The following is a 13,487-nucleotide window of genomic DNA, read 5'->3' as shown; positions in this document are numbered from 1 at the left end:
TTTTGCAAATATAGTTTTACTGATTTTATCGGTATATACAACAGAAAGAAAACAGTCTGGCTTCCATATCAGATAGGCAACAGAAAGTGGTGACACCAGGTGCGCAGCACAGGTGGAAGACAAAATCCACCATATATCAAATATTAATGATTGCCTGAGGGCTCAGGGTCATTCACAGATGCATAGTAAAAGTAGCCGCTGTGGCAATCATTGTCCGTATATATGAAATCTACCACAGTCGTATATCACCAATGTGCAGTATAACACGAGTGATCAGGAATCACCAGAGAACAAAGAGTAGAGAGAGTCAGAAAAGAGAGAAGGAAAAGCAATAAGTAGAGAAAGGAATTGGGGAGGGGGAGGGGGGGCGGCAGGTAGACAAACCTGTAGAGGTATGTCGCAGACTCTCTAGAATTATTAGTAGAACCACCGGGTATCATACACTATCAGATACGTCAGGTGTCGAATAAGGATCTCGCCTCGGCTGAATATTTGAATATGTTCCAACAGGTCCAGGTCTGAAGATATGTCTCATGTTTGTCTGCTTCTGTCAGAATCAAATCTTCCATTTTATTTATTTCTTCAACTTTTCTCAGCCACAATGCCACCGTAGGTGGGTTTTGCTGTTTCCACAAGAGGGGAATGCAGGCCTTGGCTGCGTTCACCAAGTGTCGCAGTATAGATTTTTTATAGGTTTTGATCGACATGGTAGAGACATGTAGCAGGAAGAAGGCAGGATCTTTAGGGATCACTAGCTCCGTGAAATCCTGAGATATAGTGCGTACAGAGTTCCAAAATGTTAACAGCTTGGGGCAGGCCCAAAAAATATGGAGAATTGTCCACGTATCCGTGCCACATCGCCAGCACCGATCTGAGGTCTCCGGGAACATGGCACGGAGTCTGCTGGGAGTTAAGTACCATCTCATCAAAACCTTATAATTTGTTTCCTGTGTCTTTGTGCAAATGGAAGATTTGAGAGACAGGTAGATCATATTTTGTGTCTGCTCTGCATCAAAAGTACGTTGGAGATCTAAGCCCCATTTCTCTATGCAAGTCAGTTCAGGTTGGACTGGGGGGTATTGAGAAGGGTATATGCCCCAGAGAGGATCCGAGTCAGTGGCTCCCTGCCCGAGCAGTAATCCTCAAATGTAGTGAGGGATCTACAGTATTGATGGGGTCCATGTAAGGAGTGGAGGAAATGATGCAATTGTGCCGCCGGCCAAAATGACATGTGAAAGGGACCTTCAGAGTCTCTCAGTTCTGTAATGGATGGCCATCTATTTCCTATAACAAAATTGGATGCGGCGGTAGTATCAGACTCCCATAGGGTCTGGAAGTGTATGGACGTCATGCCCGGGGGGAATTTAGGGTTGCCTAGAATTGGCATTAGGGGTGAGGTCATGGACGTCTAATGTACACTCAACACCGCCTGCCTACATTTTCTCAGAGAGTTCCCTATTAAAGGGTGTGATTTTAAGGATTGCGGAAAATCTTCCCAACACCACGGTGCTCTATTCAAAGGAATAGGGGATTGTTCCTGCTCGATCTGCGCCCACAGTTTTAGATTACCATGGTGCTGCCAGTCAACGACCCTTCCCAAATGTACTGCTAGGTAGTATCTCCTCATATCCGGGATTGCAAGCCCTCCGTATTGTTTTGGTAACGTTAATTGTGCTCGCGGGATACGGGTTTTCTTTCCGGCCCAGACAAAGCGCATAAACAGTGCCTGGACCCGCTGAAAAAATACCGTCGGTATGTTGACTGGCAGCGCCTGGAATAAGTAGAGATATTTTGGGAGGATGCACATCTTTAACAAGTTGCACCTCCCAAACCAGGAGTGCAAGTTGGTTTGCCATTTGCTCAATAAAACCTTAGTTTCCGTGAGAAAGGGGGGTAATTTAATTCGTAGATGTGGGATAGAGCAGTTGATAGTTTTGTGCCCAAATAGGTTAACGCTGTTGACGTCCACTTAAAGCGGAAGTTTGCTCAGAGCGTCTGTATCGTGTTAGATGGGATGGCTATACCCATTGCTTCCGACTTCAGGAAGTTAATCTTCAGAAGATTTCACCTCACTTTCTGTCTCAATGACAAATGTTTTTGGGAATTTTTTTTTTTTTTTTTTGTAAAACAAGGATTGGGATAAAGCATCAGTGGAGAGGAGACATGTTTTTCCCATATCAACTCTTACTCAAGAGAATTTCCCTTCCTAGGGGTAGATTTCATCTCACTTCCTGTTGTCTCCGTTTGCAAGTAGGAGACGTTTGTAAGTTGGATGTTTCAAAGTAAGGGGCCTGCCCCATATGCTCTGCATAAATTTGGGCCTAAGGTATTGGTGTTGCCACTGTAAGCCCTCAAAGTGACTCTTGGTGGGCCCTAGAACGGGCCCTGCTGTAAAATATTATATCAAGAATTGTAATTACATGTTGAACAGGGGCATAAAAATTGGGCCTTAGGCACTGGTGCCACAACACTGCAACACCTCACAGAAACTATAGTTGGAGAGCAGGAATGAGCCCTGCTGCAAATTATTTGATCAAAAATTTTAGTTACACGCCCCTGTTAAATGGGCTGAAAATTTGGGACTAGGCACTGGTGCTGGTGCCACAACACTGCAACCCCCTCACAGATACTCTAGTTGGAGCACAGGAATGAGCCCAGCTGCAAAGTATTCCCTCAAAATTGTAATTACACGCCCCTGTTCCGACTTCCCACTTCCCGACCGGCGCACGCCGATGTATGTCGGCAGAATGGCACGGTCAGGCATATTGGCATACAGGTACGTCCATTTTTAAATGCCACCCTGCCATCGCGTGTGCACCGCCGGCGCAAAAGCTCACGTGCCGGTCGGGACCCCTGTGAGACTCGATCGCCGAGGGGATACCCGTGATCGTCTCACGGGGTGGCTGAACGAGGAGATGCCATTGTAAACCGCATCTCCCTGTTCTGCCTAGCAACAAGTGACGCTGATCTCTGCTCTATGTGATTGGAGCAGAGATCAGTGTTCACTAAAACAAAGCCCAGCCCCCCAAAGTTAGTAACACGCCCCTAGGAACACTTAACCCCTACACTGCCACCCCCTGGTTAACCCCTTTACTGCCAGTGTCATTTACACGTGAATCACTGCATTTATATAGCAGTGATTGCGGTGTAAATGACAATGGTCCCAAAAATGTCCGATATGTCCGCCATAATGTCGCAGTCACAATAAAAATCGCTGATCGCCGCCATTACTAGTAAAAAAAAAATATTAATAAAAATGCCATAAAACTATCCCCTATTTTGTAAACGCTATAACTTTTGCGCAAACCAATCAATAATCGCTTATTGCGATTTTTTTTTACCAAAAATATGTAGAAGAATACATATCGGCCTAAACTGAGGGAAAAAAATGTTTTTTTATATATTTTTGGGGGATATTTATTATAACATAAAGTAAAAAATAATGCGTTTTTTTCAAAATTGTCGCTCTATTTTTGTTTATAGCGCAAAAAATAAAAACCACAGGGGTGATCAAATACCACCAAAAGAAAGCTGTATTTGTGGGAAAAAAAGGACGTCAATTTTGTTTGGGAGCCACGTCGCACGACTGCGCAATTTCAGTTAAAGCGACGCAGTGCCGAATCGCAAAAAGTGGTCCGCGTGTTCCACAGCATGGTCACGGAGCTTGCGGCAGGCGTGCGTGCATTTCAAAGTAATGTATGGGGACATTAATTTGCAGAGCCGAGCCATTCTGCCAACATATATTTGTCGACAGCAATTGCCAAGTGGTTAAATAAGCTTTTATTAACCACTTCAATACCAGGCACTTAAACACCTTCCTGCCCAGACCAATTTTGAGCTTTCAGCGCTGTCACACTTTGAATGACAATTGCGCGGTCATGCTACACTGTACCCAAATGAAATTTTTATCATTTTTTTCCCACAAATAGAGCTTTCTTTTGGTGGTATTTGATCACCTCTGCGGTTTTTATTTTTTGCTAAACAAATAAAAAAATACCGAAAATTTTGAAAAAAAAAATGTTTTTTTTTGTTTCAGTTTCAAAACTTTGCAAATAAGTAAGTTTTCTCCTTCACTGATGGGCACTGATGGGGTTACACTGATGGGCAATGATAAGGCGGCACTGATGGGCACCGATGAGGTGGCACCAATGAAGTGGCACTGATGAGGTGGCATTGATAGACACTGATATGTGGCACTGATAGGCGGCACTGATGGGCGACACAGATGGGCACTGATAGGTGGCACAAATTGGCACTGATAGCTGGCACGGATTGGCATGGATGGGCATGGATAGGTGGCACAGGTGGGCATGGATAGGCAGCACAGGTGGGCATGGGTAGGCGGCACAGGTGGGCAAGGATGGGCACTGATAGGTGGCATGGATGGGCACTGATAGGCGGCACAGATGGGAACTGATAGGCGGCATTGTATTATAATATATTGTACTAATGGATGCCAATCAGTGCCAATCAATAATGCATGCCAATCAGTGATGCCCATTGTGGGCACTGATTGGCATCCATTATGGGCACTGATTGGCATCCATTGTGGCACTGACTGGAGTCCCTGGTGGTCTAGGGTGGCATACCTTGTCCTGGGCATCCCTGGTGGTCTGGTGGCGTCCCTGGTGGTCCAGTGTGGACATCCTTGGGGGGGCTGTGCTGATAATCGATCAGCACAGACCCCCCCGTCAGAGGAGCAGCCGATCGGCTCTCCTCTACTCGCATCTGACAGACACGAGTGAGGAAAAGCCGATCACCGGCTTTTCCTATTTACACTGTGATCAGCCGTGATTGGACATGGCTGATCACGTGGTAAAGAGTCTCCGTCGGAGACTCTTTACCGAGATCGTAGTTGCCGGGTGTCAGACTGACACCCCGCAACAACGATCGCCCCAAAGCGCCCCCGGGGGCGCGCAGCGGCTCATAATCCTGATCACGTCATATGACGTCCGGTCAGGATTATGCAACCACTTTGCCACCATCTATTTGTTATAGGGCGGGCGGCAAGTGGTTCAAAACGTTAGATGTTGTTAAAGAATGTTTTTGTTGTAATGTACAATGTTTAATGTGCAAAAGTACTTATTTTGTTTTTTTCTGCTTTGCCTCCCCAGTTTCCTTCATCGCCACAGGAATGGCAGACTGTGGCATCCCATTTTGCCACCCGTTGGGACTTTCCCAACTGCGGTGGGGCGATAGATGGGAAGCACGTCCACATCGTGCCACCACCCCATACTGTTACAACTATAAGGGGTTTCATAGTATTGTGTTAATGGCGGTGGTGTCGGCACAATATGAATTTATGTATGTGGACGTGGGGAAGAATGGCCGGATGGAGGATTCTTCGCCCAGACGGAGTTCTATCAGTGTCTACAGACAGGTGGCCTGGGATTGCCACCTGATACATATAATGTGGAAGAACTCCCCTTCGTCTTCATAGCTGATGAAGCTTTCAGTCTGGGCGAGCACGTGATGAGGCCATTCCCCCAAAGAACCCTCACTCCAGAGGAGGGTTTTTAACTACTGGCTGGCCAGAGCGAGAAGAGTTGTGGAAAATGCCTTTGGAATAATGGCCAGCCGGTTCCGCGTTTTTCTAACTCCCATACACATGGCGGAATACAAACTAAATCATCTTATCCTTACATGTTGCATCTTGCACAATTATTTAAATAAGAACTCTTCAAATTATATATCTTCATTTGGGCCTGAGGCTGGACTTGTTTGCGAAAATATGACAGGCCTGGATACTGGCCGTACTGGCTTGCCCCCCCAAAGTGCCCGTGAGGTTCGGGAAAAATATGTGACTTATTTTAACGGTAGTGGGGCCATTGCAATGCCACACGATGTTTAATTTTTCCAAATAAAAATAAAAAAAGAAGCTAAAATCAGGAAATGTTTTTCTTGCTTGCTTTTTGTTTGGGCTGTCTCCTATGTTATCCTAGTGCACTTGTAGTGGCAAGTGTATTTTCATTTATTAAATAAGGCCCATTGTCACTGGAGACACAAAATCACTTTTACAAAACTGGTATTGAACATTGAAAGAAGACGCCACACATTGTTGATTATTCCAGTTTTTAATTTGGCCACATTCACATGTGCCTTTTAATATTTATATGTAAAATATCTCTTTTTTGTATAAAACATTTTTTTTGATTTTAAAAACATTTTAATAGAATTTTTTATTTTTTTTCACTTTTTTATATATATTTTTTTTAACTTTTTTTGGATTTTTAGAAAAAAATAGTTAAAATGGAACAACAATCAGCCACAATATTTTGAAGTTTGGAAGTTCCAATCTTAATAAAAACAACGGAAATGAAGAAAATGATCGATATTCTGGAGAAACGGATTATATTCTCCCCAAAATATCGATCATGTTCTTCATTTCCTGCTACATATTGTCAAGCCGATTCTTCATGAGATCCAGGCTAGTTCGCATGGCATCCATTTCCCCATTCCAGCCCATTATCTGGCCAATCAGCCTTTGTGCGCTGTCACTGGAAAATGGGGCCCTTTCCACAACCAGAACATCACCTACAATAGATGATAAAAAATGTTGTGAAAAATATGCAGTCATACATGGATTAAATCAAGGTGGGGTGTCAGACACTCACCTGGTGGGGTGCCCATCTCCCCTACTTCCTCCACCTCTCCTTCCTCCACATCCTCGGGGGGGCACTGGTGCTAGGAAATGGGTCCCTTTCCCCAACCAGAACATCACCTAAAATAGATGTAAAAACATGTGTTTAGAAATATGCAGGCATATATCGATTACCTGAAGCTGTGGTGTCAGACACTCACCTGGTGGGGTGCCCATCTCCTCTCCTTCCTCCACCTCTCCTTCCTCCACATGCACATCCACGGGGGGGGGGATGGGGCTAACCTCACATTCATGCTGGCAAGGGCGCCGGTCCCTGGGACCCTGCTTTTCTCCCCTATGAGAATTAAACAAAACAAAAGGTATACTTAGCACACAGGTATTTGAGGCCAGAACTAGAAAGATGAAACATTGATTAGAAGTGTTGTACAATTGTCTGTTTAAGAAGAGATGCAAAAGTTGAAGACATGATAGATAAATTCACTTTGCAAACAACTACAATACTTACCTTTTTGGGCCAAGTTTCACAGATGCCCCCCCCCCCCCCCAAGTATACCAAGGAACCCCTGCGTGGTTTACCCTAATAAATGTTCTCTGGTGTCCCACACTTTTGCTCATGAGTGCAGATGTGTTAACCAGCTGCCAAGTGTCCTCTCCTTTAATTCCACTGAATGTTCTTTTCTAGTCATTGTAGTTTCAAACCCATCTAAACAACAATGCCCTAATCTTTTTTTTATTAAGACAAATTACCAAGAAAAAAATTGATGATTAAACCCTGTATCATAAACGATGTTTCACACGAACAACGAACGAGGGTTTGTTATGAACGATACGATTACTGTATCCACCAACATGAAAGCAGCAATTTTACATTGTACAAAGGTAAAGAAAAGCATATGGATCAGTATGCAATAATCATAATAGGAACACACGACAAGTACTTACTTTTTTTAAGAACTTTATTCTTCTGTACTGATCCGGCTCCCTCAATTTAAGGTCGGACCACCGTTTCTTCAATTGGTCTTTTGACCGTCGTACCCCAAAAAGATTGTGCAGGGTCTTCACCACTTTGGCCATGATTCTGGCCTTGCGCAAGTTCGGATGGGTGTATGGTCCATGCTTCCCATCATAATCCTTACTTCACAAGATTGCCACCATCTCCACCATCTCTTCAAAGGCCATATTGGAGGCCTTAAATCTCCTCTTCCCTGATCGGGACGTTTGCGGCTCCGGGATTCGTGACTACTGGAGTCATTAATATGAAGCACCTGTTGTGTTTCCGCCATGTTTCTCTGCGCACCGTAGAGAAAAAGGGGCGGGAAATATTTGTGGAAAAGAACGTCATGGGCGGGCACCGCAGGTGGAGTTCACGCATGTGCAGTGCAAATAACGCCAACATGCACATGTCGTACGTGCTTACGTACGTTATGTGCGCAGCAAAAGGGCGGGAAAAAAGAGTTGACCAAAAGAACATCATGGGCGGGCAACACAGGTGGAGTTCACGCATGCGCAGTGCAAATAACGCCAACATGCACATGTCGTACGTGCTTACCTACATTATGAGCGCAGCAAAAGGGCGGGCAAAAAGAGTTGACCAAAAGAACGTCATGGGCAGGCAACGCAGGCGGGGTTTTACGCGTACGCACTGTATATAACGCCAACATGCACATGTCGTACGTGCGAGGAGAAAATAGGAGCGGAAGTTGTGAGCAAGGAAAACGAAGGTAAGTTAAAAAAAAACTCCCAAAAACAGTGGCATATATTGCTTATAGATTGAGGTCTATATTGGGCTAAGATTAGGAGAGTCTGGGCTAACATTATTGTTTTTGTCTTGTGTATTGTCTTTCAGAAAAATGAATAATAAGACATTTAAAGATCCCGAATTCTTGAGCCTATTTATAGATAAGTACAAGGAGCTGAAAAATCTGTGGGAAGTAAAGCACAGTGCTTACTATAATAAACAAGTAAGGAAGGCAACGCTGGAGAGACTTCTGGCATTTGTGCAGACTTGGATCCCAGAGGCAAACTTGGACTTTCTGGAAAAGAAAATTGGCATATTGAGAAATATGTACAGAAAGGAGCATAATAAAATCATTAAATCCATGAGATCAGGAGCATCCGCAGATGCTGTATATGTACCCAGGCTGTGGTACTTTGACAAACTCCATTTTCTTAATGACCAGAGTGAGGCCAGGGAATCGCTTTCAACCCTTCCCTCCACCCTTCCCTGCAGCATTCCCTCCACCCTTACCTCCACCCCAGCAGAGGCTAATGAGCAACCTGGGCCTTCCAGCCTGGAATAAGCGGATGCACCCAGCTTGAGCCAGGTATATTGTTACAATAAATATTTGCTCTGGCTAATTGCTGTGGCAGATAGGGCTGGCAGATGGAACTGGGGCTGGCAGATGGCACTGGCAGATGGCACTGGGGCTGGCAGATGGCACTGGCAGATGGCACTGGCACTAGCACTGGCAGATGGCACTGGGGCTGACGGCACTGGCAGATGGCACTGGGGCTGACAGATGGCACTGGGGCTGACAGATTTTATACAATGTATCACTGTATAACTCACAGATCCTCTCTCTCCTCACACGCTGTCTCTGTGTGAGGAGAGAGAGACAGGGCAATGGGAGATGATCTCATATGTTTACATTTGAGATCATCTCCCATTGGCAGCTACGATCGTGCTGTAAACGGCCACTTTGATTGGCTGTTCACAGCGATCTGTGTTTGCCTGTCACCGGGGGACACGGCAAACACAAAACTTCCCTGATGCGCGTCCGCGGTGGTGCACATTGCGGAAGTAAATACGAGGACGTCCAGGGACGGCCTCCCGGATTAAAGCGCCTGCTCTATAGCCGTCATTTGGCTATAGGGCGGACGGGAACCGGTTAAAGACTACATAAAGGACGTGGCATATGTTTTTTCTCACTCTAATGGCCTCGTTACCTATGGGTTTCCCTCCATCTAACCCGATAGTGGCTGGTTTCCAGAATGGACACTATGCCCCGCTAGGCCCTCAACCTGTCTCGACGACTTCGATTCAAACGTGTACTAGACAGATGACACTGGATTCTCATCTAACACAGACTCTATGGCATCAAATTTTCAGATGGCAGAGCCTTGTATGTATCCAAGCTAAGGCTTGACGTGATAAACTTAACCCCCTACTAGTTTACTGATATTGAATTGGAAGTTTTGAGGTTGGGTTTGAGTTTTTGTCCTTCTACAAATTTGGATAAATACGAGCTTATCAAAGATGTCTACATGTTTGCGCGTAGTTTAACTTATAGATACATATTTGATCCGGATGTCGTTAGAAATAGACAGGAACGTGAATTTTCCGAGAGCATCAAGCACTATACAATGGCTGAGTTTAGAGCCCTCCGAGACTTGATGCTTCTCTTAGAAGAGAATGAAACAGGTGTAAACGAGACTGAAACTATACAGGAAAGATCCCTCAATCAACCCCCCTCAACACTAGAAGAAAAGACTAAAAACTTCAAGCTCAAATCACAAAACTTCCCAGACTTGACTACTAACCTATATGTTTGGACTTTTCTGACAAGCATAGTGAGTGACATTAAACAAATGCAGATCATGCCTCATGATACCAATCTAACTAACTCCCAAAAGCGGGCTATTAAAAAATTGAGTAACCATCCAGACTTAATGATTAAGGCTTCTGATAAAGGAGGAAACATCGTCTTAATGACGAAACAACAGTATGAAACAATGTGCTATTATATTTTAGCCAATAATAACTGGTATAAAAAAATTTCCCCCCTAAATGTGACTTCATTCAAAACACAATTCCTAGCCATTATTAATAATGGCTATGAACAAGGTTTAATTAATCAGGATACATACAAATACTTGAATAACCGACATCCAAGAGAAGCAACCTTTTACGCACTTCCTAAGGTGCATAAAGGAGTTGCACCACCACCAGGACGACCAATCGTTTTGGGGATTGGCTCCTTAACCGAAAATGTCAGCAGACTTATAGATGCAGCTTTGATGCCGCACGTAATGAGCCTCTCATCATGCACCAGAGAAACACTTGATCTTTTGAAGAAAATTGAGGGTTTGGTGGTCCCTCCCGACGCCCTCCTCGTGACATTGGATGTGGAGGCCTTGTACTCTAGCATCCCTCACGAGTAGGGATGAGCCGAACACCCCTCGGTTCGGTTCGCACCAGAACTTTCGAGCGGACCCCAAATTCGTACGAATGTTAGAACCCCATTGAAGTCTATGGGACTCGAACGTTCGAAATGAAAAGTGCTAATTTTAACGGCTAATATGCAAGATACTGTCCTAAAAAGGGTTTGGGGACCTGGCTCCTGCCCCAGGGGACATGGGTCAATGCCTAAGCACTGATTTTAATGACGATTAAAGTGAAAAAAAAAGTGAAATATTCCTTTAAATATGGTGCCTGGGGGGTGTCTGTAGTATGCCTGTGAAGTGCCACGTGTTTCCCGTGTTTAGAACAGTCCCTGCACAAAATGACATTAAACGGAAATAACACCATTTAAAACTGCTTGCGGTTTTAATGTTATATCTGGTTCCTGCAATATGGTTGAAAATCATTGAGAAAAATGGCATGGGTAGCCCTCCCTGCCCATTACCAGCCTATTTGGGTCTTGTACGCATATTAAGGGGAACCCTGTACCCATATTAAAAAAAGGAAATGCGTGTGGCCCCCAGGCCCTATATACTCAGAACAGCAGTATACAGGCGGTGCAAACAAGACAGGGACTGTGTAGGTTTGTTGTGTTAAGTTGAATCTGTTTGTAATTTTCAACTGGTACATTTTTAAAGTGTAGCTCCAGTCCCAAAAACTATTTTTAAGCTTTTTGGAAAACATAGGGAAGGGTTATCACCCCTGTATAATTTGTTTTGTCGTCCATCTTTTTTCATCTCACTTGCTGTTGTCTCCTTCCGTTTGCAAGTAGGAGATGTTTGTAAGTTGGATGTTTGAAAGTAGGGGCCTTCCCTATATGCTCTGCAGAAATGGCGGAACAAGGTGTTGGTTTTGCCACAACATTGTAAGCCCTCAAAGTGACTCTTGGTGGGCGCTGGAGCGCCCTGCTGTGAACGATTATATCAAGAATTGTAATTACATGCCATTGTTGAACAGTGGTAGAAAAATTGACCTTTGGTGGTTGTGGTGCTGGTGCCACAACACTATAAGTTCTCACCGTTACTCTTGGTGGGCACAGAAAGGGGCCCTCCTGTGAAATATTATATCAAGAATTGTAATTACATGTCCCTGTTAAACAGGGGCAGAAAAATTTGGCCTTAGGCACTGCTGCTGGTGCCACCACACTGCAACCTCTTCCATATACTCTAGTTTTAATGCAGGAATTAGCCCTGCTGCAAAGCATTGCATCAAAAATTGTAATTAAACGCCCCTGTTAAACAGGGGCAGAAAAATTTGGCCTTAGGCACTGCTGCTGGTGCCACCACACTGCAACCTCTTCCATATACTCTAGTTTTATTGCAGGAATTAGCCCTGCTGCAAAGCATTGCATCAAAAATTGTACTTAAACGCCCCTGTTAAACAGGGGCAGAAAAATTGGGCCTTAGGCACTGGTGCTGGTGCCACCACACTGCAACCTCTGCCATATACTCTAGTTTTAATGCAGGAATTAGCCCTGCTGCAAAGCATTGCATCAAAAATTGTAATTAAACGCCCCTGTTAAACAGGGGCAGAAAAATTGGGCCTTAGGCACTGGTGCTGGTGCCACCACACTGCAACCTCTCCCATATACTCTTGTTTGATTGCAGGAATTAGCCCTGCTGCAAAGCATTGCATCAAAAATTGTACTTAAACGCCCCTGTTAAACAGGGGCAGAAAAATTGGGCCTTAGGCACTGGTGCTGGTGCCACCACACTGCAACCTCTCCCATATACTCTTGTTTGATTGCAGGAATTAGCCTTGCTGCAAAGCATTGCATCAAAAATTGTACTTAAACGCCCCTGTTAAACAGGGGCAGAAAAATTGGGCTGATGGCATCAACCAGAACCAGAAATGTTCTTCCAACATATCAGCGGAGGAGGAAGAGGATAGACAATCAACATAACAGGACAGTCACTCAGCATCAGCATAGGCAGTCTTGAAGGGATGTGATATTTCAAAAAAAATTATTCTGTTACATCAGCTTCAGGTGCTTGGTAGCTGTGGGTGATCCAAGACTGATTCATCTTGATGAAGGTCAGTCGATCAACTGATTCGGTGGACAGGCGCACCCTGTGATCGGTAACAAAGCCACCAGCAGCACTGAAGGTGCGTTCCGAAAGAACGCTGGATGCAGGACAGGCCAGTAGCTCAATTGCATACTGTGCAAGCTCTGGCCAGTGATCCATCCTCAAGACCCAGTAAGCCAGAGGATTTTCGTGGGAAAGGTGTCCAAGTCTGACCTTGCCCCTAGGTATTCCTGCACCATGTAAATCAGACGCTGGCGATGGGTGCTGGAACCGATCATACCTTGGGGCTGCGGACTAAAAAATTGTCTGAAAGCATCAGTCAGACGGCCACCTTCTCCACCGCTCCCTCTGACCGATGCCTCAGCAACACGTTGTCCAGGACCAGGAGTTTGTAACCTCCCAGTCTCTGGGAACGCGTTGCACAGACCTTTCTGCAAGGCCTTCCGGAGATGTCTTATCCTCTGCTCCCTCTGCGATGGCAAGATAAGGTCGGCAACCTTACCCTTGTACCGTGGATCAAGGAGAGTGGCCAGCCAGTAATGGTCCCTCTCCTTGATCCGAAGAATACGAGGATCCTTCCGCAGGCTTTGCAGGATCAGGGAGGCCATGCAGCGTAGGTTAGCTGAGGCATTCGGTCCGGAGTCCTCTGGGTCACTAAGGACAACATGATCCGCAGCTA

Source organism: Lithobates pipiens, unplaced genomic scaffold (assembly GCF_037356315.1).
Source record: "Lithobates pipiens isolate NorthernLeopardFrog02 unplaced genomic scaffold, aLitPip1_a1.2 Scaffold_19, whole genome shotgun sequence".
Lineage (NCBI taxonomy): Eukaryota > Metazoa > Chordata > Amphibia > Anura > Ranidae > Lithobates > Lithobates pipiens.
This window is presented reverse-complemented; position numbering follows the sequence as displayed.